Source organism: Rhinoderma darwinii (assembly GCF_050947455.1).
Source record: "Rhinoderma darwinii isolate aRhiDar2 chromosome 5 unlocalized genomic scaffold, aRhiDar2.hap1 SUPER_5_unloc_19, whole genome shotgun sequence".
Lineage (NCBI taxonomy): Eukaryota > Metazoa > Chordata > Amphibia > Anura > Rhinodermatidae > Rhinoderma > Rhinoderma darwinii.
In genome coordinates, this window is record NW_027461775.1 from 290,167 (window position 1) to 313,777 (window position 23,611).

At 47.7% G+C, this 23,611-nt stretch overlaps 16 non-coding genes across 16 annotated transcripts; all 16 read left to right on the forward strand.

The window, feature by feature from the left end:
• The first annotated feature begins 761 nt into the window (after nt 1-761).
• Nucleotides 762-952, forward strand: LOC142686879 (U2 spliceosomal RNA). Its single transcript, XR_012856177.1, has one exon. It is a non-coding gene; the product is annotated as a U2 spliceosomal RNA (small nuclear RNA).
• Nucleotides 953-2,256: 1,304 nt separating this feature from the next.
• On the forward strand, nt 2,257-2,447 carry LOC142686881 (U2 spliceosomal RNA). Its single transcript, XR_012856179.1, has one exon. It is a non-coding gene; the product is annotated as a U2 spliceosomal RNA (small nuclear RNA).
• A 1,292-nt stretch (nt 2,448-3,739) lies between these two features.
• LOC142686882 (U2 spliceosomal RNA) lies at nt 3,740-3,930 on the forward strand. Its single transcript, XR_012856180.1, has one exon. It is a non-coding gene; the product is annotated as a U2 spliceosomal RNA (small nuclear RNA).
• A 1,288-nt stretch (nt 3,931-5,218) lies between these two features.
• On the forward strand, nt 5,219-5,409 carry LOC142686883 (U2 spliceosomal RNA). The gene has a single exon (XR_012856181.1). It is a non-coding gene; the product is annotated as a U2 spliceosomal RNA (small nuclear RNA).
• Nucleotides 5,410-6,701: 1,292 nt separating this feature from the next.
• LOC142686884 (U2 spliceosomal RNA) lies at nt 6,702-6,892 on the forward strand. Its single transcript, XR_012856182.1, has one exon. It is a non-coding gene; the product is annotated as a U2 spliceosomal RNA (small nuclear RNA).
• A 1,288-nt stretch (nt 6,893-8,180) lies between these two features.
• Nucleotides 8,181-8,371, forward strand: LOC142687140 (U2 spliceosomal RNA). Its single transcript, XR_012856414.1, has one exon. It is a non-coding gene; the product is annotated as a U2 spliceosomal RNA (small nuclear RNA).
• A 1,265-nt stretch (nt 8,372-9,636) lies between these two features.
• LOC142686885 (U2 spliceosomal RNA) lies at nt 9,637-9,827 on the forward strand. Its single transcript, XR_012856183.1, has one exon. It is a non-coding gene; the product is annotated as a U2 spliceosomal RNA (small nuclear RNA).
• Nucleotides 9,828-11,116: 1,289 nt separating this feature from the next.
• LOC142686887 (U2 spliceosomal RNA) lies at nt 11,117-11,307 on the forward strand. The gene has a single exon (XR_012856184.1). It is a non-coding gene; the product is annotated as a U2 spliceosomal RNA (small nuclear RNA).
• Nucleotides 11,308-12,607: 1,300 nt separating this feature from the next.
• Nucleotides 12,608-12,798, forward strand: LOC142686888 (U2 spliceosomal RNA). The gene has a single exon (XR_012856185.1). It is a non-coding gene; the product is annotated as a U2 spliceosomal RNA (small nuclear RNA).
• A 1,275-nt stretch (nt 12,799-14,073) lies between these two features.
• LOC142686889 (U2 spliceosomal RNA) lies at nt 14,074-14,264 on the forward strand. Its single transcript, XR_012856186.1, has one exon. It is a non-coding gene; the product is annotated as a U2 spliceosomal RNA (small nuclear RNA).
• A 1,300-nt stretch (nt 14,265-15,564) lies between these two features.
• LOC142686890 (U2 spliceosomal RNA) lies at nt 15,565-15,755 on the forward strand. The gene has a single exon (XR_012856187.1). It is a non-coding gene; the product is annotated as a U2 spliceosomal RNA (small nuclear RNA).
• A 1,272-nt stretch (nt 15,756-17,027) lies between these two features.
• Nucleotides 17,028-17,218, forward strand: LOC142686891 (U2 spliceosomal RNA). Its single transcript, XR_012856188.1, has one exon. It is a non-coding gene; the product is annotated as a U2 spliceosomal RNA (small nuclear RNA).
• Nucleotides 17,219-18,510: 1,292 nt separating this feature from the next.
• Nucleotides 18,511-18,701, forward strand: LOC142686893 (U2 spliceosomal RNA). Its single transcript, XR_012856190.1, has one exon. It is a non-coding gene; the product is annotated as a U2 spliceosomal RNA (small nuclear RNA).
• A 1,296-nt stretch (nt 18,702-19,997) lies between these two features.
• On the forward strand, nt 19,998-20,188 carry LOC142686894 (U2 spliceosomal RNA). Its single transcript, XR_012856191.1, has one exon. It is a non-coding gene; the product is annotated as a U2 spliceosomal RNA (small nuclear RNA).
• A 1,308-nt stretch (nt 20,189-21,496) lies between these two features.
• On the forward strand, nt 21,497-21,687 carry LOC142686895 (U2 spliceosomal RNA). Its single transcript, XR_012856192.1, has one exon. It is a non-coding gene; the product is annotated as a U2 spliceosomal RNA (small nuclear RNA).
• Nucleotides 21,688-22,971: 1,284 nt separating this feature from the next.
• LOC142686896 (U2 spliceosomal RNA) lies at nt 22,972-23,162 on the forward strand. The gene has a single exon (XR_012856193.1). It is a non-coding gene; the product is annotated as a U2 spliceosomal RNA (small nuclear RNA).
• Nucleotides 23,163-23,611: the final 449 nt, after the last annotated feature.

A 23,611-nucleotide genomic window follows, 5' to 3' on the forward strand; every position in this document is an offset into this window, starting at 1 on the left:
CCTTGCTTGCCTACAAAGAGAGCAGCAATTTGGATTTGTTACTATGTTACCTAGAAGAATAACAAACTGTGCAAGGATGGAGGTTGTAGGAGCAAGGAGAAGTTGTCTGTAAAGTTGGTGGATGCCTATTTTCCATTTTGCAGTCCCTTGTCTCCCTCTTGTGGCCTCCTGGAGGCAACTAGCTGTGCAAAAAAAAGACAGCCTGGCGGCCGGCTGTTGCAGTGTTGCCCTCTCAGGCAACACTGAGTGACTGACTGAGCCTCACCGTCTTATATAAAGTTCAGACGGAACTTTGCACGTGTCATAGTGGAGCCCTCAGGATTCCAGAGCCAGCTTTCTGACATCATAATGGGGCCTCAGAGATAAAAGCCTGGGCCCAGGCAGTGTTGGTCAGTGCTGCTCAGCAGGCAGCACTGGACTGGACTGGATTACAGCTGATACAAGGTGTGAAGGAACAAGGGGTGGCTGTGGGCATGCACTTGCTGCCGCTGCCAGTGTTTATCTGCATGGCAGCAGGGCATTTGGGCGTTGCCAGGAAGGCGTTTTTATGTAGATTCCTCCTCTTTCAGCACTGCATTGTGGTGCAAGCAAAAGAAGCAAATCCTGTCTGGCTTCCTCTCCGGCCTTTATTCACCTCCCGTGTAGCTGTGAGTGTGTGAGCCTGCAGGGCCCCATGGAATTGCCTAGAAGTAGGCTGAATCGCTGCAAGGGCTGAACAGCAGTATCGGGCAGGCTCGGGCAACGCGCGGCCCGTTCGGGTTATCGCTTCTCGGCCTTTTGGCTAAGATCAAGTGTAGTATCTGTTCTTATCAGTTTAATATCTGATACGTCCCCTATCTGGGGACCATATATTAAATGGATTTTTAGAACAGGGAGATGGAAATAGAGCTTGCTCTGTCCACTCCACGCATTGACCTGGTATTGCAGTATTTCCAGGACCGGTGCACCCTTTCCTTATGTGTTGACTAAAAGCAGATTCCAAAAGTGTTTTTTGTCTTTGCTATTGTTTCTGTCTTTCTGAAGGGATCTCCCCTTTTAATCCCATTATTTCAACACCTGTTGGACAATGCATGAGTGATAATGAGCTCATTGATTAAATGCAATTAATGAATAGATTGCCACCTCTTGTTGTGTGTCGTCTGTGTTTCTGTGTTTCCGGCATTTCACATTGGAACACCTCATTCACCTTCCTTGTCTTCTCTCCGCCCTCCCTTTTAGGTAAGTTAAAGAGCTGCACCTGAGCCAGCCACTGATTGATTGATTGATTGATTGATTGATTGATTGATTGATTGATTGATTGATTGATTGATTGATTGATGCAGCACAACAGTCAAATAGTGGAGTGGAGTAGGGGAACAGCAAACAGCCAATAAAGCAGCCCGCCCGCTCGCCTGCCCGCCACAATGGACCTACCTGTGTACACTAGATGGATGTGATGGAATGTACTGTCGTCCCTACATTTCAAGAAGAAGTAAGAATTGCAGTTGCAACAAAGCCTTGCTTGCCTACAAAGAGAGCAGCAATTTGGATTTGTTACTATGTTACCTAGAAGAATAACAAACTGTGCAAGGATGGAGGTTGTAGGAGCAAGGAGAAGTTGTCTGTAAAGTTGGTGGATGCCTATTTTCCATTTTGCAGTCCCTTGTCTCCCTCTTGTGGCCTCCTGGAGGCAACTAGCTGTGCAAAAAAAAGACAGCCTGGCGGCCGGCTGTTGCAGTGTTGCCCTCTCAGGCAACACTGAGTGACTGACTGAGCCTCACCGTCTTATATAAAGTTCAGACGGAACTTTGCACGTGTCATAGTGGAGCCCTCAGGATTCCAGAGCCAGCTTTCTGACATCATAATGGGGCCTCAGAGATAAAAGCCTGGGCCCAGGCAGTGTTGGTCAGTGCTGCTCAGCAGGCAGCACTGGACTGGACTGGATTACAGCTGATACAAGGTGTGAAGGAACAAGGGGTGGCTGTGGGCATGCACTTGCTGCCGCTGCCAGTGTTTATCTGCATGGCAGCAGGGCATTTGGGCGTTGCCAGGAAGGCGTTTTTATGTAGATTCCTCCTCTTTCAGCACTGCATTGTGGTGCAAGCAAAAGAAGCAAATCCTGTCTGGCTTCCTCTCCGGCCTTTATTCACCTCCCGTGTAGCTGTGAGTGTGTGAGCCTGCAGGGCCCCATGGAATTGCCTAGAAGTAGGCTGAATCGCTGCAAGGGCTGAACAGCAGTATCGGGCAGGCTCGGGCAACGCGCGGCCCGTTCGGGTTATCGCTTCTCGGCCTTTTGGCTAAGATCAAGTGTAGTATCTGTTCTTATCAGTTTAATATCTGATACGTCCCCTATCTGGGGACCATATATTAAATGGATTTTTAGAACAGGGAGATGGAAATAGAGCTTGCTCTGTCCACTCCACGCATTGACCTGGTATTGCAGTATTTCCAGGACCGGTGCACCCTTTCCTTATGTGTTGACTAAAAGCAGATTCCAAAAGTGTTTTTTGTCTTTGCTATTGTTTCTGTCTTTCTGAAGGGATCTCCCCTTTTAATCCCATTATTTCAACACCTGTTGGACAATGCATGAGTGATAATGAGCTCATTGATTAAATGCAATTAATGAATAGATTGCCACCTCTTGTTGTGTGTCGTCTGTGTTTCTGTGTTTCCGGCATTTCACATTGGAACACCTCATTCACCTTCCTTGTCTTCTCTCCGCCTTCCCTTTTAGGTAAGTTAAAGAGCTGCACCTGAGCCAGCCACTGATTGATTGATTGATTGATTGATTGATTGATTGATTGATTGATTGATTGATTGATGCAGCACAACAGTCAAATAGTGGAGTGGAGTAGGGGAACAGCAAACAGCCAATAAAGCAGCCCGCCCGCTCGCCTGCCCGCCACAATGGACCTACCTGTGTACACTAGATGGATGTGATGGAATGTACTGTCGTCCCTACATTTCAAGAAGAAGTAAGAATTGCAGTTGCAACAAAGCCTTGCTTGCCTACAAAGAGAGCAGCAATTTGGATTTGTTACTATGTTACCTAGAAGAATAACAAACTGTGCAAGGATGGAGGTTGTAGGAGCAAGGAGAAGTTGTCTGTAAAGTTGGTGGATGCCTATTTTCCATTTTGCAGTCCCTTGTCTCCCTCTTGTGGCCTCCTGGAGGCAACTAGCTGTGCAAAAAAAAGACAGCCTGGCGGCCGGCTGTTGCAGTGTTGCCCTCTCAGGCAACACTGAGTGACTGACTGAGCCTCACCGTCTTATATAAAGTTCAGACGGAACTTTGCACGTGTCATAGTGGAGCCCTCAGGATTCCAGAGCCAGCTTTCTGACATCATAATGGGGCCTCAGAGATAAAAGCCTGGGCCCAGGCAGTGTTGGTCAGTGCTGCTCAGCAGGCAGCACTGGACTGGACTGGATTACAGCTGATACAAGGTGTGAAGGAACAAGGGGTGGCTGTGGGCATGCACTTGCTGCCGCTGCCAGTGTTTATCTGCATGGCAGCAGGGCATTTGGGCGTTGCCAGGAAGGCGTTTTTATGTAGATTCCTCCTCTTTCAGCACTGCATTGTGGTGCAAGCAAAAGAAGCAAATCCTGTCTGGCTTCCTCTCCGGCCTTTATTCACCTCCCGTGTAGCTGTGAGTGTGTGAGCCTGCAGGGCCCCATGGAATTGCCTAGAAGTAGGCTGAATCGCTGCAAGGGCTGAACAGCAGTATCGGGCAGGCTCGGGCAACGCGCGGCCCGTTCGGGTTATCGCTTCTCGGCCTTTTGGCTAAGATCAAGTGTAGTATCTGTTCTTATCAGTTTAATATCTGATACGTCCCCTATCTGGGGACCATATATTAAATGGATTTTTAGAACAGGGAGATGGAAATAGAGCTTGCTCTGTCCACTCCACGCATTGACCTGGTATTGCAGTATTTCCAGGACCGGTGCACCCTTTCCTTATGTGTTGACTAAAAGCAGATTCCAAAAGTGTTTTTTGTCTTTGCTATTGTTTCTGTCTTTCTGAAGGGATCTCCCCTTTTAATCCCATTATTTCAACACCTGTTGGACAATGCATGAGTGATAATGAGCTCATTGATTAAATGCAATTAATGAATAGATTGCCACCTCTTGTTGTGTGTCGTCTGTGTTTCTGTGTTTCCGGCATTTCACATTGGAACACCTCATTCACCTTCCTTGTCTTCTCTCCGCCCTCCCTTTTAGGTAAGTTAAAGAGCTGCACCTGAGCCAGCCACTGATTGATTGATTGATTGATTGATTGATTGATTGATTGATTGATTGATTGATGCAGCACAACAGTCAAATAGTGGAGTGGAGTAGGGGAACAGCAAACAGCCAATAAAGCAGCCCGCCCGCTCGCCTGCCCGCCACAATGGACCTACCTGTGTACACTAGATGGATGTGATGGAATGTACTGTCGTCCCTACATTTCAAGAAGAAGTAAGAATTGCAGTTGCAACAAAGCCTTGCTTGCCTACAAAGAGAGCAGCAATTTGGATTTGTTACTATGTTACCTAGAAGAATAACAAACTGTGCAAGGATGGAGGTTGTAGGAGCAAGGAGAAGTTGTCTGTAAAGTTGGTGGATGCCTATTTTCCATTTTGCAGTCCCTTGTCTCCCTCTTGTGGCCTCCTGGAGGCAACTAGCTGTGCAAAAAAAAGACAGCCTGGCGGCCGGCTGTTGCAGTGTTGCCCTCTCAGGCAACACTGAGTGACTGACTGAGCCTCACCGTCTTATATAAAGTTCAGACGGAACTTTGCACGTGTCATAGTGGAGCCCTCAGGATTCCAGAGCCAGCTTTCTGACATCATAATGGGGCCTCAGAGATAAAAGCCTGGGCCCAGGCAGTGTTGGTCAGTGCTGCTCAGCAGGCAGCACTGGACTGGACTGGATTACAGCTGATACAAGGTGTGAAGGAACAAGGGGTGGCTGTGGGCATGCACTTGCTGCCGCTGCCAGTGTTTATCTGCATGGCAGCAGGGCATTTGGGCGTTGCCAGGAAGGCGTTTTTATGTAGATTCCTCCTCTTTCAGCACTGCATTGTGGTGCAAGCAAAAGAAGCAAATCCTGTCTGGCTTCCTCTCCGGCCTTTATTCACCTCCCGTGTAGCTGTGAGTGTGTGAGCCTGCAGGGCCCCATGGAATTGCCTAGAAGTAGGCTGAATCGCTGCAAGGGCTGAACAGCAGTATCGGGCAGGCTCGGGCAACGCGCGGCCCGTTCGGGTTATCGCTTCTCGGCCTTTTGGCTAAGATCAAGTGTAGTATCTGTTCTTATCAGTTTAATATCTGATACGTCCCCTATCTGGGGACCATATATTAAATGGATTTTTAGAACAGGGAGATGGAAATAGAGCTTGCTCTGTCCACTCCACGCATTGACCTGGTATTGCAGTATTTCCAGGACCGGTGCACCCTTTCCTTATGTGTTGACTAAAAGCAGATTCCAAAAGTGTTTTTTGTCTTTGCTATTGTTTCTGTCTTTCTGAAGGGATCTCCCCTTTTAATCCCATTATTTCAACACCTGTTGGACAATGCATGAGTGATAATGAGCTCATTGATTAAATGCAATTAATGAATAGATTGCCACCTCTTGTTGTGTGTCGTCTGTCTGTGTTTCTGTGTTTCCGGCATTTCACATTGGAACACCTCATTCACCTTCCTTGTCTTCTCTCCGCCCTCCCTTTTAGGTAAGTTAAAGAGCTGCACCTGAGCCAGCCACTGATTGATTGATTGATTGATTGATTGATTGATTGATTGATTGATTGATTGATGCAGCACAACAGTCAAATAGTGGAGTGGAGTAGGGGAACAGCAAACAGCCAATAAAGCAGCCCGCCCGCTCGCCTGCCCGCCACAATGGACCTACCTGTGTACACTAGATGGATGTGATGGAATGTACTGTCGTCCCTACATTTCAAGAAGAAGTAAGAATTGCAGTTGCAACAAAGCCTTGCTTGCCTACAAAGAGAGCAGCAATTTGGATTTGTTACTATGTTACCTAGAAGAATAACAAACTGTGCAAGGATGGAGGTTGTAGGAGCAAGGAGAAGTTGTCTGTAAAGTTGGTGGATGCCTATTTTCCATTTTGCAGTCCCTTGTCTCCCTCTTGTGGCCTCCTGGAGGCAACTAGCTGTGCAAAAAAAAGACAGCCTGGCGGCCGGCTGTTGCAGTGTTGCCCTCTCAGGCAACACTGAGTGACTGACTGAGCCTCACCGTCTTATATAAAGTTCAGACGGAACTTTGCACGTGTCATAGTGGAGCCCTCAGGATTCCAGAGCCAGCTTTCTGACATCATAATGGGGCCTCAGAGATAAAAGCCTGGGCCCAGGCAGTGTTGGTCAGTGCTGCTCAGCAGGCAGCACTGGACTGGACTGGATTACAGCTGATACAAGGTGTGAAGGAACAAGGGGTGGCTGTGGGCATGCACTTGCTGCCGCTGCCAGTGTTTATCTGCATGGCAGCAGGGCATTTGGGCGTTGCCAGGAAGGCGTTTTTATGTAGATTCCTCCTCTTTCAGCACTGCATTGTGGTGCAAGCAAAAGAAGCAAATCCTGTCTGGCTTCCTCTCCGGCCTTTATTCACCTCCCGTGTAGCTGTGAGTGTGTGAGCCTGCAGGGCCCCATGGAATTGCCTAGAAGTAGGCTGAATCGCTGCAAGGGCTGAACAGCAGTATCGGGCAGGCTCGGGCAACGCGCGGCCCGTTCGGGTTATCGCTTCTCGGCCTTTTGGCTAAGATCAAGTGTAGTATCTGTTCTTATCAGTTTAATATCTGATACGTCCCCTATCTGGGGACCATATATTAAATGGATTTTTAGAACAGGGAGATGGAAATAGAGCTTGCTCTGTCCACTCCACGCATTGACCTGGTATTGCAGTATTTCCAGGACCGGTGCACCCTTTCCTTATGTGTTGACTAAAAGCAGATTCCAAAAGTGTTTTTTGTCTTTGCTATTGTTTCTGTCTTTCTGAAGGGATCTCCCCTTTTAATCCCATTATTTCAACACCTGTTGGACAATGCATGAGTGATAATGAGCTCATTGATTAAATGCAATTAATGAATAGATTGCCACCTCTTGTTGTGTGTCGTCTGTGTTTCTGTGTTTCCGGCATTTCACATTGGAACACCTCATTCACCTTCCTTGTCTTCTCTCCGCCCTCCCTTTTAGGTAAGTTAAAGAGCTGCACCTGAGCCAGCCACTGATTGATTGATTGATTGATTGATTGATTGATTGATTGATTGATTGATTGATTGATTGATGCAGCACAACAGTCAAATAGTGGAGTGGAGTAGGGGAACAGCAAACAGCCAGCCCGCCCGCTCGCCTGCCCGCCACAATGGACCTACCTGTGTACACTAGATGGATGTGATGGAATGTACTGTCGTCCCTACATTTCAAGAAGAAGTAAGAATTGCAGTTGCAACAAAGCCTTGCTTGCCTACAAAGAGAGCAGCAATTTGGATTTGTTACTATGTTACCTAGAAGAATAACAAACTGTGCAAGGATGGAGGTTGTAGGAGCAAGGAGAAGTTGTCTGTAAAGTTGGTGGATGCCTATTTTCCATTTTGCAGTCCCTTGTCTCCCTCTTGTGGCCTCCTGGAGGCAACTAGCTGTGCAAAAAAAAGACAGCCTGGCGGCCGGCTGTTGCAGTGTTGCCCTCTCAGGCAACACTGAGTGACTGACTGAGCCTCACCGTCTTATATAAAGTTCAGACGGAACTTTGCACGTGTCATAGTGGAGCCCTCAGGATTCCAGAGCCAGCTTTCTGACATCATAATGGGGCCTCAGAGATAAAAGCCTGGGCCCAGGCAGTGTTGGTCAGTGCTGCTCAGCAGGCAGCACTGGACTGGACTGGATTACAGCTGATACAAGGTGTGAAGGAACAAGGGGTGGCTGTGGGCATGCACTTGCTGCCGCTGCCAGTGTTTATCTGCATGGCAGCAGGGCATTTGGGCGTTGCCAGGAAGGCGTTTTTATGTAGATTCCTCCTCTTTCAGCACTGCATTGTGGTGCAAGCAAAAGAAGCAAATCCTGTCTGGCTTCCTCTCCGGCCTTTATTCACCTCCCGTGTAGCTGTGAGTGTGTGAGCCTGCAGGGCCCCATGGAATTGCCTAGAAGTAGGCTGAATCGCTGCAAGGGCTGAACAGCAGTATCGGGCAGGCTCGGGCAACGCGCGGCCCGTTCGGGTTATCGCTTCTCGGCCTTTTAGCTAAGATCAAGTGTAGTATCTGTTCTTATCAGTTTAATATCTGATACGTCCCCTATCTGGGGACCATATATTAAATGGATTTTTAGAACAGGGAGATGGAAATAGAGCTTGCTCTGTCCACTCCACGCATTGACCTGGTATTGCAGTATTTCCAGGACCGGTGCACCCTTTCCTTATGTGTTGACTAAAAGCAGATTCCAAAAGTGTTTTTTGTCTTTGCTATTGTTTCTGTCTTTCTGAAGGGATCTCCCCTTTTAATCCCATTATTTCAACACCTGTTGGACAATGCATGAGTGATAATGAGCTCATTGATTAAATGCAATTAATGAATAGATTGCCACCTCTTGTTGTGTGTCGTCTGTGTTTCTGTGTTTCCGGCATTTCACATTGGAACACCTCATTCACCTTCCTTGTCTTCTCTCCGCCCTCCCTTTTAGGTAAGTTAAAGAGCTGCACCTGAGCCAGCCACTGATTGATTGATTGATTGATTGATTGATTGATTGATTGATTGATTGATTGATTGATGCAGCACAACAGTCAAATAGTGGAGTGGAGTAGGGGAACAGCAAACAGCCAATAAAGCAGCCCGCCCGCTCGCCTGCCCGCCACAATGGACCTACCTGTGTACACTAGATGGATGTGATGGAATGTACTGTCGTCCCTACATTTCAAGAAGAAGTAAGAATTGCAGTTGCAACAAAGCCTTGCTTGCCTACAAAGAGAGCAGCAATTTGGATTTGTTACTATGTTACCTAGAAGAATAACAAACTGTGCAAGGATGGAGGTTGTAGGAGCAAGGAGAAGTTGTCTGTAAAGTTGGTGGATGCCTATTTTCCATTTTGCAGTCCCTTGTCTCCCTCTTGTGGCCTCCTGGAGGCAACTAGCTGTGCAAAAAAAAGACAGCCTGGCGGCCGGCTGTTGCAGTGTTGCCCTCTCAGGCAACACTGAGTGACTGACTGAGCCTCACCGTCTTATATAAAGTTCAGACGGAACTTTGCACGTGTCATAGTGGAGCCCTCAGGATTCCAGAGCCAGCTTTCTGACATCATAATGGGGCCTCAGAGATAAAAGCCTGGGCCCAGGCAGTGTTGGTCAGTGCTGCTCAGCAGGCAGCACTGGACTGGACTGGATTACAGCTGATACAAGGTGTGAAGGAACAAGGGGTGGCTGTGGGCATGCACTTGCTGCCGCTGCCAGTGTTTATCTGCATGGCAGCAGGGCATTTGGGCGTTGCCAGGAAGGCGTTTTTATGTAGATTCCTCCTCTTTCAGCACTGCATTGTGGTGCAAGCAAAAGAAGCAAATCCTGTCTGGCTTCTAGCTGTGAGTGTGTGAGCCTGCAGGGCCCCATGGAATTGCCTAGAAGTAGGCTGAATCGCTGCAAGGGCTGAACAGCAGTATCGGGCAGGCTCGGGCAACGCGCGGCCCGTTCGGGTTATCGCTTCTCGGCCTTTTGGCTAAGATCAAGTGTAGTATCTGTTCTTATCAGTTTAATATCTGATACGTCCCCTATCTGGGGACCATATATTAAATGGATTTTTAGAACAGGGAGATGGAAATAGAGCTTGCTCTGTCCACTCCACGCATTGACCTGGTATTGCAGTATTTCCAGGACCGGTGCACCCTTTCCTTATGTGTTGACTAAAAGCAGATTCCAAAAGTGTTTTTTGTCTTTGCTATTGTTTCTGTCTTTCTGAAGGGATCTCCCCTTTTAATCCCATTATTTCAACACCTGTTGGACAATGCATGAGTGATAATGAGCTCATTGATTAAATGCAATTAATGAATAGATTGCCACCTCTTGTTGTGTGTCGTCTGTGTTTCTGTGTTTCCGGCATTTCACATTGGAACACCTCATTCACCTTCCTTGTCTTCTCTCCGCCCTCCCTTTTAGGTAAGTTAAAGAGCTGCACCTGAGCCAGCCACTGATTGATTGATTGATTGATTGATTGATTGATTGATTGATTGATTGATTGATTGCAGCACAACAGTCAAATAGTGGAGTGGAGTAGGGGAACAGCAAACAGCCAATAAAGCAGCCCGCCCGCTCGCCTGCCCGCCACAATGGACCTACCTGTGTACACTAGATGGATGTGATGGAATGTACTGTCGTCCCTACATTTCAAGAAGAAGTAAGAATTGCAGTTGCAACAAAGCCTTGCTTGCCTACAAAGAGAGCAGCAATTTGGATTTGTTACTATGTTACCTAGAAGAATAACAAACTGTGCAAGGATGGAGGTTGTAGGAGCAAGGAGAAGTTGTCTGTAAAGTTGGTGGATGCCTATTTTCCATTTTGCAGTCCCTTGTCTCCCTCTTGTGGCCTCCTGGAGGCAACTAGCTGTGCAAAAAAAAGACAGCCTGGCGGCCGGCTGTTGCAGTGTTGCCCTCTCAGGCAACACTGAGTGACTGACTGAGCCTCACCGTCTTATATAAAGTTCAGACGGAACTTTGCACGTGTCATAGTGGAGCCCTCAGGATTCCAGAGCCAGCTTTCTGACATCATAATGGGGCCTCAGAGATAAAAGCCTGGGCCCAGGCAGTGTTGGTCAGTGCTGCTCAGCAGGCAGCACTGGACTGGACTGGATTACAGCTGATACAAGGTGTGAAGGAACAAGGGGTGGCTGTGGGCATGCACTTGCTGCCGCTGCCAGTGTTTATCTGCATGGCAGCAGGGCATTTGGGCGTTGCCAGGAAGGCGTTTTTATGTAGATTCCTCCTCTTTCAGCACTGCATTGTGGTGCAAGCAAAAGAAGCAAATCCTGTCTGGCTTCCTCTCCGGCCTTTATTCACCTCCCGTGTAGCTGTGAGTGTGTGAGCCTGCAGGGCCCCATGGAATTGCCTAGAAGTAGGCTGAATCGCTGCAAGGGCTGAACAGCAGTATCGGGCAGGCTCGGGCAACGCGCGGCCCGTTCGGGTTATCGCTTCTCGGCCTTTTGGCTAAGATCAAGTGTAGTATCTGTTCTTATCAGTTTAATATCTGATACGTCCCCTATCTGGGGACCATATATTAAATGGATTTTTAGAACAGGGAGATGGAAATAGAGCTTGCTCTGTCCACTCCACGCATTGACCTGGTATTGCAGTATTTCCAGGACCGGTGCACCCTTTCCTTATGTGTTGACTAAAAGCAGATTCCAAAAGTGTTTTTTGTCTTTGCTATTGTTTCTGTCTTTCTGAAGGGATCTCCCCTTTTAATCCCATTATTTCAACACCTGTTGGACAATGCATGAGTGATAATGAGCTCATTGATTAAATGCAATTAATGAATAGATTGCCACCTCTTGTTGTGTGTCGTCTGTGTTTCTGTGTTTCCGGCATTTCACATTGGAACACCTCATTCACCTTCCTTGTCTTCTCTCCGCCCTCCCTTTTAGGTAAGTTAAAGAGCTGCACCTGAGCCAGCCACTGATTGATTGATTGATTGATTGATTGATTGATTGATTGATTGATTGATTGATTGATTGATTGATGCAGCACAACAGTCAAATAGTGGAGTGGAGTAGGGGAACAGCAAACAGCCAATAAAGCAGCCCGCCCGCTCGCCTGCCCGCCACAATGGACCTACCTGTGTACACTAGATGGATGTGATGGAATGTACTGTCGTCCCTACATTTCAAGAAGAAGTAAGAATTGCAGTTGCAACAAAGCCTTGCTTGCCTACAAAGAGAGCAGCAATTTGGATTTGTTACTATGTTACCTAGAAGAATAACAAACTGTGCAAGGATGGAGGTTGTAGGAGCAAGGAGAAGTTGTCTGTAAAGTTGGTGGATGCCTATTTTCCATTTTGCAGTCCCTTGTCTCCCTCTTGTGGCCTCCTGGAGGCAACTAGCTGTGCAAAAAAAAGACAGCCTGGCGGCCGGCTGTTGCAGTGTTGCCCTCTCAGGCAACACTGAGTGACTGACTGAGCCTCACCGTCTTATATAAAGTTCAGACGGAACTTTGCACGTGTCATAGTGGAGCCCTCAGGATTCCAGAGCCAGCTTTCTGACATCATAATGGGGCCTCAGAGATAAAAGCCTGGGCCCAGGCAGTGTTGGTCAGTGCTGCTCAGCAGGCAGCACTGGACTGGACTGGATTACAGCTGATACAAGGTGTGAAGGAACAAGGGGTGGCTGTGGGCATGCACTTGCTGCCGCTGCCAGTGTTTATCTGCATGGCAGCAGGGCATTTGGGCGTTGCCAGGAAGGCGTTTTTATGTAGATTCCTCCTCTTTCAGCACTGCATTGTGGTGCAAGCAAAAGAAGCAAATCCTGTCTGGCTTCCTCTCCGGCCTTTATTCACCTCCCGTGTAGCTGTGAGTGTGTGAGCCTGCAGGGCCCCATGGAATTGCCTAGAAGTAGGCTGAATCGCTGCAAGGGCTGAACAGCAGTATCGGGCAGGCTCGGGCAACGCGCGGCCCGTTCGGGTTATCGCTTCTCGGCCTTTTGGCTAAGATCAAGTGTAGTATCTGTTCTTATCAGTTTAATATCTGATACGTCCCCTATCTGGGGACCATATATTAAATGGATTTTTAGAACAGGGAGATGGAAATAGAGCTTGCTCTGTCCACTCCACGCATTGACCTGGTATTGCAGTATTTCCAGGACCGGTGCACCCTTTCCTTATGTGTTGACTAAAAGCAGATTCCAAAAGTGTTTTTTGTCTTTGCTATTGTTTCTGTCTTTCTGAAGGGATCTCCCCTTTTAATCCCATTATTTCAACACCTGTTGGACAATGCATGAGTGATAATGAGCTCATTGATTAAATGCAATTAATGAATAGATTGCCACCTCTTGTTGTGTGTCGTCTGTGTTTCTGTGTTTCCGGCATTTCACATTGGAACACCTCATTCACCTTCCTTGTCTTCTCTCCGCCCTCCCTTTTAGGTAAGTTAAAGAGCTGCACCTGAGCCAGCCACTGATTGATTGATTGATTGATTGATTGATTGATTGATTGATTGATTGATTGATTGATGCAGCACAACAGTCAAATAGTGGAGTGGAGTAGGGGAACAGCAAACAGCCAATAAAGCAGCCCGCCCGCTCGCCTGCCCGCCACAATGGACCTACCTGTGTACACTAGATGGATGTGATGGAATGTACTGTCGTCCCTACATTTCAAGAAGAAGTAAGAATTGCAGTTGCAACAAAGCCTTGCTTGCCTACAAAGAGAGCAGCAATTTGGATTTGTTACTATGTTACCTAGAAGAATAACAAACTGTGCAAGGATGGAGGTTGTAGGAGCAAGGAGAAGTTGTCTGTAAAGTTGGTGGATGCCTATTTTCCATTTTGCAGTCCCTTGTCTCCCTCTTGTGGCCTCCTGGAGGCAACTAGCTGTGCAAAAAAAAGACAGCCTGGCGGCCGGCTGTTGCAGTGTTGCCGTGACTGACTGAGCCTCACCGTCTTATATAAAGTTCAGACGGAACTTTGCACGTGTCATAGTGGAGCCCTCAGGATTCCAGAGCCAGCTTTCTGACATCATAATGGGGCCTCAGAGATAAAAGCCTGGGCCCAGGCAGTGTTGGTCAGTGCTGCTCAGCAGGCAGCACTGGACTGGACTGGATTACAGCTGATACAAGGTGTGAAGGAACAAGGGGTGGCTGTGGGCATGCACTTGCTGCCGCTGCCAGTGTTTATCTGCATGGCAGCAGGGCATTTGGGCGTTGCCAGGAAGGCGTTTTTATGTAGATTCCTCCTCTTTCAGCACTGCATTGTGGTGCAAGCAAAAGAAGCAAATCCTGTCTGGCTTCCTCTCCGGCCTTTATTCACCTCCCGTGTAGCTGTGAGTGTGTGAGCCTGCAGGGCCCCATGGAATTGCCTAGAAGTAGGCTGAATCGCTGCAAGGGCTGAACAGCAGTATCGGGCAGGCTCGGGCAACGCGCGGCCCGTTCGGGTTATCGCTTCTCGGCCTTTTGGCTAAGATCAAGTGTAGTATCTGTTCTTATCAGTTTAATATCTGATACGTCCCCTATCTGGGGACCATATATTAAATGGATTTTTAGAACAGGGAGATGGAAATAGAGCTTGCTCTGTCCACTCCACGCATTGACCTGGTATTGCAGTATTTCCAGGACCGGTGCACCCTTTCCTTATGTGTTGACTAAAAGCAGATTCCAAAAGTGTTTCTTGTCTTTGCTATTGTTTCTGTCTTTCTGAAGGGATCTCCCCTTTTAATCCCATTATTTCAACACCTGTTGGACAATGCATGAGTGATAATGAGCTCATTGATTAAATGCAATTAATGAATAGATTGCCACCTCTTGTTGTGTGTCGTCTGTGTTTCTGTGTTTCCGGCATTTCACATTGGAACACCTCATTCACCTTCCTTGTCTTCTCTCCGCCCTCCCTTTTAGGTAAGTTAAAGAGCTGCACCTGAGCCAGCCACTGATTGATTGATTGATTGATTGATTGATTGATTGATTGATTGATTGATTGATGCAGCACAACAGTCAAATAGTGGAGTGGAGTAGGGGAACAGCAAACAGCCAATAAAGCAGCCCGCCCGCTCGCCTGCCCGCCACAATGGACCTACCTGTGTACACTAGATGGATGTGATGGAATGTACTGTCGTCCCTACATTTCTCCCTACATTTCAAGAAGAAGTAAGAATTGCAGTTGCAACAAAGCCTTGCTTGCCTACAAAGAGAGCAGCAATTTGGATTTGTTACTATGTTACCTAGAAGAATAACAAACTGTGCAAGGATGGAGGTTGTAGGAGCAAGGAGAAGTTGTCTGTAAAGTTGGTGGATGCCTATTTTCCATTTTGCAGTCCCTTGTCTCCCTCTTGTGGCCTCCTGGAGGCAACTAGCTGTGCAAAAAAAAGACAGCCTGGCGGCCGGCTGTTGCAGTGTTGCCCTCTCAGGCAACACTGAGTGACTGACTGAGCCTCACCGTCTTATATAAAGTTCAGACGGAACTTTGCACGTGTCATAGTGGAGCCCTCAGGATTCCAGAGCCAGCTTTCTGACATCATAATGGGGCCTCAGAGATAAAAGCCTGGGCCCAGGCAGTGTTGGTCAGTGCTGCTCAGCAGGCAGCACTGGACTGGACTGGATTACAGCTGATACAAGGTGTGAAGGAACAAGGGGTGGCTGTGGGCATGCACTTGCTGCCGCTGCCAGTGTTTATCTGCATGGCAGCAGGGCATTTGGGCGTTGCCAGGAAGGCGTTTTTATGTAGATTCCTCCTCTTTCAGCACTGCATTGTGGTGCAAGCAAAAGAAGCAAATCCTGTCTGGCTTCCTCTCCGGCCTTTATTCACCTCCCGTGTAGCTGTGAGTGTGTGAGCCTGCAGGGCCCCATGGAATTGCCTAGAAGTAGGCTGAATCGCTGCAAGGGCTGAACAGCAGTATCGGGCAGGCTCGGGCAACGCGCGGCCCGTTCGGGTTATCGCTTCTCGGCCTTTTGGCTAAGATCAAGTGTAGTATCTGTTCTTATCAGTTTAATATCTGATACGTCCCCTATCTGGGGACCATATATTAAATGGATTTTTAGAACAGGGAGATGGAAATAGAGCTTGCTCTGTCCACTCCACGCATTGACCTGGTATTGCAGTATTTCCAGGACCGGTGCACCCTTTCCTTATGTGTTGACTAAAAGCAGATTCCAAAAGTGTTTTTTGTCTTTGCTATTGTTTCTGTCTTTCTGAAGGGATCTCCCCTTTTAATCCCATTATTTCAACACCTGTTGGACAATGCATGAGTGATAATGAGCTCATTGATTAAATGCAATTAATGAATAGATTGCAACCTCTTGTTGTGTGTCGTCTGTGTTTCTGTGTTTCCGGCATTTCACATTGGAACACCTCATTCACCTTCCTTGTCTTCTCTCCGCCCTCCCTTTTAGGTAAGTTAAAGAGCTGCACCTGAGCCAGCCACTGATTGATTGATTGATTGATTGATTGATTGATTGATGCAGCACAACAGTCAAATAGTGGAGTGGAGTAGGGGAACAGCAAACAGCCAATAAAGCAGCCCGCCCGCTCGCCTGCCCGCCACAATGGACCTACCTGTGTACACTAGATGGATGTGATGGAATGTACTGTCGTCCCTACATTTCAAGAAGAAGTAAGAATTGCAGTTGCAACAAAGCCTTGCTTGCCTACAAAGAGAGCAGCAATTTGGATTTGTTACTATGTTACCTAGAAGAATAACAAACTGTGCAAGGATGGAGGTTGTAGGAGCAAGGAGAAGTTGTCTGTAAAGTTGGTGGATGCCTATTTTCCATTTTGCAGTCCCTTGTCTCCCTCTTGTGGCCTCCTGGAGGCAACTAGCTGTGCAAAAAAAAGACAGCCTGGCGGCCGGCTGTTGCAGTGTTGCCCTCTCAGGCAACACTGAGTGACTGACTGAGCCTCACCGTCTTATATAAAGTTCAGACGGAACTTTGCACGTGTCATAGTGGAGCCCTCAGGATTCCAGAGCCAGCTTTCTGACATCATAATGGGGCCTCAGAGATAAAAGCCTGGGCCCAGGCAGTGTTGGTCAGTGCTGCTCAGCAGGCAGCACTGGACTGGACTGGATTACAGCTGATACAAGGTGTGAAGGAACAAGGGGTGGCTGTGGGCATGCACTTGCTGCCGCTGCCAGTGTTTATCTGCATGGCAGCAGGGCATTTGGGCGTTGCCAGGAAGGCGTTTTTATGTAGATTCCTCCTCTTTCAGCACTGCATTGTGGTGCAAGCAAAAGAAGCAAATCCTGTCTGGCTTCCTCTCCGGCCTTTATTCACCTCCCGTGTAGCTGTGAGTGTGTGAGCCTGCAGGGCCCCATGGAATTGCCTAGAAGTAGGCTGAATCGCTGCAAGGGCTGAACAGCAGTATCGGGCAGGCTCGGGCAACGCGCGGCCCGTTCGGGTTATCGCTTCTCGGCCTTTTGGCTAAGATCAAGTGTAGTATCTGTTCTTATCAGTTTAATATCTGATACGTCCCCTATCTGGGGACCATATATTAAATGGATTTTTAGAACAGGGAGATGGAAATAGAGCTTGCTCTGTCCACTCCACGCATTGACCTGGTATTGCAGTATTTCCAGGACCGGTGCACCCTTTCCTTATGTGTTGACTAAAAGCAGATTCCAAAAGTGTTTTTTGTCTTTGCTATTGTTTCTGTCTTTCTGAAGGGATCTCCCCTTTTAATCCCATTATTTCAACACCTGTTGGACAATGCATGAGTGATAATGAGCTCATTGATTAAATGCAATTAATGAATAGATTGCCACCTCTTGTTGTGTGTCGTCTGTGTTTCTGTGTTTCCGGCATTTCACATTGGAACACCTCATTCACCTTCCTTGTCTTCTCTCCGCCCTCCCTTTTAGGTAAGTTAAAGAGCTGCACCTGAGCCAGCCACTGATTGATTGATTGATTGATTGATTGATTGATTGATTGATTGATTGATTGATTGATGCAGCACAACAGTCAAATAGTGGAGTGGAGTAGGGGAACAGCAAACAGCCAATAAAGCAGCCCGCCCGCTCGCCTGCCCGCCACAATGGACCTACCTGTGTACACTAGATGGATGTGATGGAATGTACTGTCGTCCCTACATTTCAAGAAGAAGTAAGAATTGCAGTTGCAACAAAGCCTTGCTTGCCTACAAAGAGAGCAGCAATTTGGATTTGTTACTATGTTACCTAGAAGAATAACAAACTGTGCAAGGATGGAGGTTGTAGGAGCAAGGAGAAGTTGTCTGTAAAGTTGGTGGATGCCTATTTTCCATTTTGCAGTCCCTTGTCTCCCTCTTGTGGCCTCCTGGAGGCAACTAGCTGTGCAAAAAAAAGACAGCCTGGCGGCCGGCTGTTGCAGTGTTGCCCTCTCAGGCAACACTGAGTGACTGACTGAGCCTCACCGTCTTATATAAAGTTCAGACGGAACTTTGCACGTGTCATAGTGGAGCCCTCAGGATTCCAGAGCCAGCTTTCTGACATCATAATGGGGCCTCAGAGATAAAAGCCTGGGCCCAGGCAGTGTTGGTCAGTGCTGCTCAGCAGGCAGCACTGGACTGGACTGGATTACAGCTGATACAAGGTGTGAAGGAACAAGGGGTGGCTGTGGGCATGCACTTGCTGCCGCTGCCAGTGTTTATCTGCATGGCAGCAGGGCATTTGGGCGTTGCCAGGAAGGCGTTTTTATGTAGATTCCTCCTCTTTCAGCACTGCATTGTGGTGCAAGCAAAAGAAGCAAATCCTGTCTGGCTTCCTCTCCGGCCTTTATTCACCTCCCGTGTAGCTGTGAGTGTGTGAGCCTGCAGGGCCCCATGGAATTGCCTAGAAGTAGGATGAATCGCTGCAAGGGCTGAACAGCAGTATCGGGCAGGCTCGGGCAACGCGCGGCCCGTTCGGGTTATCGCTTCTCGGCCTTTTGGCTAAGATCAAGTGTAGTATCTGTTCTTATCAGTTTAATATCTGATACGTCCCCTATCTGGGGACCATATATTAAATGGATTTTTAGAACAGGGAGATGGAAATAGAGCTTGCTCTGTCCACTCCACGCATTGACCTGGTATTGCAGTATTTCCAGGACCGGTGCACCCTTTCCTTATGTGTTGACTAAAAGCAGATTCCAAAAGTGTTTTTTGTCTTTGCTATTGTTTCTGTCTTTCTGAAGGGATCTCCCCTTTTAATCCCATTATTTCAACACCTGTTGGACAATGCATGAGTGATAATGAGCTCATTGATTAAATGCAATTAATGAATAGATTGCCACCTCTTGTTGTGTGTCGTCTGTGTTTCTGTGTTTCCGGCATTTCACATTGGAACACCTCATTCACCTTCCTTGTCTTCTCTCCGCCCTCCCTTTTAGGTAAGTTAAAGAGCTGCACCTGAGCCAGCCACTGATTGATTGATTGATTGATTGATTGATTGATTGATTGATTGATTGATTGATTGATTGATGCAGCACAACAGTCAAATAGTGGAGTGGAGTAGGGGAACAGCAAACAGCCAATAAAGCAGCCCGCCCGCTCGCCTGCCCGCCACAATGGACCTACCTGTGTACACTAGATGGATGTGATGGAATGTACTGTCGTCCCTACATTTCAAGAAGAAGTAAGAATTGCAGTTGCAACAAAGCCTTGCTTGCCTACAAAGAGAGCAGCAATTTGGATTTGTTACTATGTTACCTAGAAGAATAACAAACTGTGCAAGGATGGAGGTTGTAGGAGCAAGGAGAAGTTGTCTGTAAAGTTGGTGGATGCCTATTTTCCATTTTGCAGTCCCTTGTCTCCCTCTTGTGGCCTCCTGGAGGCAACTAGCTGTGCAAAAAAAAGACAGCCTGGCGGCCGGCTGTTGCAGTGTTGCCCTCTCAGGCAACACTGAGTGACTGACTGAGCCTCACCGTCTTATATAAAGTTCAGACGGAACTTTGCACGTGTCATAGTGGAGCCCTCAGGATTCCAGAGCCAGCTTTCTGACATCATAATGGGGCCTCAGAGATAAAAGCCTGGGCCCAGGCAGTGTTGGTCAGTGCTGCTCAGCAGGCAGCACTGGACTGGACTGGATTACAGCTGATACAAGGTGTGAAGGAACAAGGGGTGGCTGTGGGCATGCACTTGCTGCCGCTGCCAGTGTTTATCTGCATGGCAGCAGGGCATTTGGGCGTTGCCAGGAAGGCGTTTTTATGTAGATTCCTCCTCTTTCAGCACTGCATTGTGGTGCAAGCAAAAGAAGCAAATCCTGTCTGGCTTCCTCTCCGGCCTTTATTCACCTCCCGTGTAGCTGTGAGTGTGTGAGCCTGCAGGGCCCCATGGAATTGCCTAGAAGTAGGATGAATCGCTGCAAGGGCTGAACAGCAGTATCGGGCAGGCTCGGGCAACGCGCGGCCCGTTCGGGTTATCGCTTCTCGGCCTTTTGGCTAAGATCAAGTGTAGTATCTGTTCTTATCAGTTTAATATCTGATACGTCCCCTATCTGGGGACCATATATTAAATGGATTTTTAGAACAGGGAGATGGAAATAGAGCTTGCTCTGTCCACTCCACGCATTGACCTGGTATTGCAGTATTTCCAGGACCGGTGCACCCTTTCCTTATGTGTTGACTAAAAGCAGATTCCAAAAGTGTTTTTTGTCTTTGCTATTGTTTCTGTCTTTCTGAAGGGATCTCCCCTTTTAATCCCATTATTTCAACACCTGTTGGACAATGCATGAGTGATAATGAGCTCATTGATTAAATGCAATTAATGAATAGATTGCCACCTCTTGTTGTGTGTCGTCTGTGTTTCTGTGTTTCCGGCATTTCACATTGGAACACCTCATTCACCTTCCTTGTCTTCTCTCCGCCCTCCCTTTTAGGTAAGTTAAAGAGCTGCACCTGAGCCAGCCACTGATTGATTGATTGATTGATTGATTGATTGATTGATTGATTGATTGATTGATTGATTGATTGATTGATTGATGCAGCACAACAGTCAAATAGTGGAGTGGAGTAGGGGAACAGCAAACAGCCAATAAAGCAGCCCGCCCGCTCGCCTGCCCGCCACAATGGACCTACCTGTGTACACTAGATGGATGTGATGGAATGTACTGTCGTCCCTACATTTCAAGAAGAAGTAAGAATTGCAGTTGCAACAAAGCCTTGCTTGCCTACAAAGAGAGCAGCAATTTGGATTTGTTACTATGTTACCTAGAAGAATAACAAACTGTGCAAGGATGGAGGTTGTAGGAGCAAGGAGAAGTTGTCTGTAAAGTTGGTGGATGCCTATTTTCCATTTTGCAGTCCCTTGTCTCCCTCTTGTGGCCTCCTGGAGGCAACTAGCTGTGCAAAAAAAAGACAGCCTGGCGGCCGGCTGTTGCAGTGTTGCCCTCTCAGGCAACACTGAGTGACTGACTGAGCCTCACCGTCTTATATAAAGTTCAGACGGAACTTTGCACGTGTCATAGTGGAGCCCTCAGGATTCCAGAGCCAGCTTTCTGACATCATAATGGGGCCTCAGAGATAAAAGCCTGGGCCCAGGCAGTGTTGGTCAGTGCTGCTCAGCAGGCAGCACTGGACTGGACTGGATTACAGCTGATACAAGGTGTGAAGGAACAAGGGGTGGCTGTGGGCATGCACTTGCTGCCGCTGCCAGTGTTTATCTGCATGGCAGCAGGGCATTTGGGCGTTGCCAGGAAGGCGTTTTTATGTAGATTCCTCCTCTTTCAGCACTGCATTGTGGTGCAAGCAAAAGAAGCAAATCCTGTCTGGCTTCCTCTCCGGCCTTTATTCACCTCCCGTGTAGCTGTGAGTGTGTGAGCCTGCAGGGCCCCATGGAATTGCCTAGAAGTAGGCTGAATCGCTGCAAGGGCTGAACAGCAGTATCGGGCAGGCTCGGGCAACGCGCGGCCCGTTCGGGTTATCGCTTCTCGGCCTTTTGGCTAAGATCAAGTGTAGTATCTGTTCTTATCAGTTTAATATCTGATACGTCCCCTATCTGGGGACCATATATTAAATGGATTTTTAGAACAGGGAGATGGAAATAGAGCTTGCTCTGTCCACTCCACGCATTGACCTGGTATTGCAGTATTTCCAGGACCGGTGCACCCTTTCCTTATGTGTTGACTAAAAGCAGATTCCAAAAGTGTTTTTTGTCTTTGCTATTGTTTCTGTCTTTCTGAAGGGATCTCCCCTTTTAATCCCATTATTTCAACACCTGTTGGACAATGCATGAGTGATAATGAGCTCATTGATTAAATGCAATTAATGAATAGATTGCCACCTCTTGTTGTGTGTCGTCTGTGTTTCTGTGTTTCCGGCATTTCACATTGGAACACCTCATTCACCTTCCTTGTCTTCTCTCCGCCCTCCCTTTTAGGTAAGTTAAAGAGCTGCACCTGAGCCAGCCACTGATTGATTGATTGATTGATTGATTGATTGATTGATTGATTGATTGATGCAGCACAACAGTCAAATAGTGGAGTGGAGTAGGGGAACAGCAAACAGCCAATAAAGCAGCCCGCCCGCTCGCCTGCCCGCCACAATGGACCTACCTGTGTACACTAGATGGATGTGATGGAATGTACTGTCGTCCCTACATTTCAAGAAGAAGTAAGAATTGCAGTTGCAACAAAGCCTTGCTTGCCTACAAAGAGAGCAGCAATTTGGATTTGTTACTATGTTACCTAGAAGAATAACAAACTGTGCAAGGATGGAGGTTGTAGGAGCAAGGAGAAGTTGTCTGTAAAGTTGGTGGATGCCTATTTTCCATTTTGCAGTCCCTTGTCTCCCTCTTGTGGCCTCCTGGAGGCAACTAGCTGTGCAAAAAAAAGACAGCCTGGCGGCCGGCTGTTGCAGTGTTGCCCTCTCAGGCAACACTGAGTGACTGACTGAGCCTCACCGTCTTATATAAAGTTCAGACGGAACTTTGCACGTGTCATAGTGGAGCCCTCAGGATTCCAGAGCCAGCTTTCTGACATCATAATGGGGCCTCAGAGATAAAAGCCTGGGCCCAGGCAGTGTTGGTCAGTGCTGCTCAGCAGGCAGCACTGGACTGGACTGGATTACAGCTGATACAAGGTGTGAAGGAACAAGGGGTGGCTGTGGGCATGCACTTGCTGCCGCTGCCAGTGTTTATCTGCATGGCAGCAGGGCATTTGGGCGTTGCCAGGAAGGCGTTTTTATGTAGATTCCTCCTCTTTCAGCACTGCATTGTGGTGCAAGCAAAAGAAGCAAATCCTGTCTGGCTTCCTCTCCGGCCTTTATTCACCTCCCGTGTAGCTGTGAGTGTGTGAGCCTGCAGGGCCCCATGGAATTGCCTAGAAGTAGGATGAATCGCTGCAAGGGCTGAACAGCAGTATCGGGCAGGCTCGGGCAACGCGCGGCCCGTTCGGGTTATCGCTTCTCGGCCTTTTGGCTAAGATCAAGTGTAGTATCTGTTCTTATCAGTTTAATATCTGATACGTCCCCTATCTGGGGACCATATATTAAATGGATTTTTAGAACAGGGAGATGGAAATAGAGCTTGCTCTGTCCACTCCACGCATTGACCTGGTATTGCAGTATTTCCAGGACCGGTGCACCCTTTCCTTATGTGTTGACTAAAAGCAGATTCCAAAAGTGTTTTTTGTCTTTGCTATTGTTTCTGTCTTTCTGAAGGGATCTCCCCTTTTAATCCCATTATTTCAACACCTGTTGGACAATGCATGAGTGATAATGAGCTCATTGATTAAATGCAATTAATGAATAGATTGCCACCTCTTGTTGTGTGTCGTCTGTGTTTCTGTGTTTCCGGCATTTCACATTGGAACACCTCATTCACCTTCCTTGTCTTCTCTCCGCCCTCCCTTTTAGGTAAGTTAAAGAGCTGCACCTGAGCCAGCCACTGATTGATTGATTGATTGATTGATTGATTGATTGATTGATTGATTGATTGATTGATTGATGCAGCACAACAGTCAAATAGTGGAGTGGAGTAGGGGAACAGCAAACAGCCAATAAAGCAGCCCGCCCGCTCGCCTGCCCGCCACAATGGAC